Raw genomic sequence first — 2,781 nt, 5'->3', positions numbered from 1 at the left:
GTCAAAATTGGCCTTTCTCCAATTTAGAACTTCAACTTTTAGATCTAGTCTATCCTTTTCCATCACTATTTTAAAACAAATAGAATTATGGTCGCTGGCCCCAAAGTGCTCTCCCACTGACACCTCAGTCACCTTTGCTCAATGATTCCCCCTTGTTACCCAACATCTGACCACAGTCTCAGGGTGAAGGTATGACGCTTTAGAACTGAGATTAGGAACAATTTCTTCAGTGAGAGGGTGGTGAATCTGTGGAACTCATTGCCACAGAGGGCTGCGGAGGCCAAGTCATTTAGAGTTTTTAAGACAGAAATAGGTAGGGTTTTGATTAGAAAGGGGTTACAGGGATAATGCAAGAGAATGGAGAAACATATCAGTCATGATTGAATGGTGGAGCAGACTTGACAGTCTGAATGGCCTAATTTTGTTCCTATATCTTATGGTTTTGTGGTCTGATAGTACCTCCAATGGAGGGGAAAATCTCACCCATGGTTTCCTTTGGTCGTACAACATTAAAACATTCATGCAAAATAAATTTGAGCTGTTTATTACCACAAATATATCAGTTTAACAGCTCTTCTGCATCTGAGTCAGATAGATGTTGTTTAAATTCTATTCCAACATGTAATTCAGGCCAGAACTCGAGAAGTGTGCTGTGCCTTTGGTCCATCAGCTGGGCCACTGACAACAGTCTGCTGACTCAAAATCAATATTTATGACCCCATGACACTAATCAAATAAGAGCAGAGAGTTAATTCAGCCAATATTCCTCCCTTAACCAAAACGAAACAGACTTACTTATCTTCCATCCCATTGCCCTGTGAGGGACCTCGCTGCATTCGTAATAACTGCAGTCTTTTTCTTGTTGCTATTACCTTAACATTATTCACAACACTTCAAAGTAACATTTTTTTTCATATGACATGTTTCAAGATGTTTCTGAAAAAATTGCAAATGTGTCTTTAGTCTTTGAACTTGTCAGAAACCTGTTTAATTGGGTTACAAACAGGAATTTTACATGGGAATCTGCGTGTTAAATGCCTTGCTAGAATAATAGTTATCCTTCTGCTCTTAACTGTGCCAATGAACAAATAGGGAGTCTAGCACATGTCAAATTAAGATAAAGTGGTAATGTATGATGATCTGTAGCATACTGTGTAACAATTTATTTCCCATTTAAAATCTGGAATGAAAGCCAACATAATTTAAGTCTTCTTGCCTTTACTTTTAACTAGTACCAGCTTTTCTTGAAAATTCCTTGATGGTTTTAACTTGCAAAAACCTCAGATCATGAACTGTTCTGCAATGTCTTGGGTGCTTGGGAAAAGTAAACAGGATTTATAGTTTAATGAAAATGTAGCCTTTGTCCTCGTGGTAAATGATTCTCAAATCTATCTTGTCTAATACAACGTCAATTACTAATTTGCATTAATAATTCTATCCCACGTTAAGGTACTAGCTGCAAGTGATTCAACTGATTTTGTAACACTGAATTTTTAACCCCTAACTTGCACGTTGCAGTACTTCTAGATTTTTTATCAGGATCTGTCAGATGAAATGCTACACCTTTGAACGGAGATTGTTTCTATCTAACAGGGTAAGAGTTAGTTGTTGTGAAGGTGTTTGGAGTCTCTGTCTATTGTGGATGGTAACGTGTCAGGGAAAAATGGTATGCTGAGGGAGTAAATAGATGGATCATGTCATGGTATCCCAGAGCAAGGCCACCTGCTGCCCAGGTTGAGCAATTACTTGCACCTATGCACCCATGAAACATTAATTATTGTCAGAGCTGGGAGTCAATTTGAAAGCCACAACCTTGTACACTGGGATATTCCTTGGTAGCTCGCCCAAATTAGCTATCCTAACCATTGTGGAAGGTTAGCAGTCAATCTGAGTTTCTGCGAAATGTTTCATCATTGTTCAGGAAGAACTTCCAAGGAAATTCCTGCTGATGTCTCTGGCATTGGAAATATAGCTTGACTTCATCTCCTCTAATGGAGTAAAGGACCAGAGAGATGAAACAGCTAAGAGTTAAGTTGCTAAGTACAGAATTCAAGAGGTCTCACATGCTGAGTAGTTCTTTTATTGAGCAATGTAAGGGGTTAAGCCCATTCCACCTCTGGCTGCAGTAAACCTATGGTAGAATTTTCCTTTGTTAATTATTTCACAGTTAGCTGTCAAAGCCATTAAGCATTATTGAATTTCATTGTCTTTTTTCTGCCTCTATACATTACCTCTCACAGAGAGAGAGAGAGTGTCCACAGAGCTATGGTTACAACAAAAAGATAGGTTTGCGCCATCTCAAGGAGCATTTTGTTCAAATGTTCAAACAGACTATAGTGTCCATGAGAGGATTAATCTGATGACCCTGACCTCCCTCCCAGTAGCTGCCCAATTCTCCTGGTGTCTGTTCAGCCAACAGTAAACTGGGTCCTTGAGTTAATTAGAAAGAGATGTTGAAACAAAGCTTGCAGAGCCCAGGCTGCCTCAGAACATAGAAAAGAAGAAAGGGTCTCAGGCTTCTCTCAGTAATCATTGCTTTCACTTGTTCTATGGTGCTCCCTTAATCACCTGTCAAAGTTATGTAAGAAGTGAGTTTTAAAGACCTCAGTTAATCTGCTTAATTTGGAAGAAATTGGTTTTCTTTTTCATATTAGGCAAAGTCTTTTCCCTGGGGTTGGGGAGTCCAGAACTAGAGGGCATAGGTTTAGGGTGAGAGGGGAAAGATATAAAAGAGACCCAAGGGGCAACTTTTTCACACAGAGGGTGGTACGTGTATGGAAT

This window comes from Chiloscyllium plagiosum, chromosome 20 (assembly GCF_004010195.1).
Source record: "Chiloscyllium plagiosum isolate BGI_BamShark_2017 chromosome 20, ASM401019v2, whole genome shotgun sequence".
Taxonomy (NCBI): Eukaryota; Metazoa; Chordata; class Chondrichthyes; order Orectolobiformes; family Hemiscylliidae; genus Chiloscyllium; species Chiloscyllium plagiosum.
Note: the sequence above shows the minus strand (reverse complement) of the source record.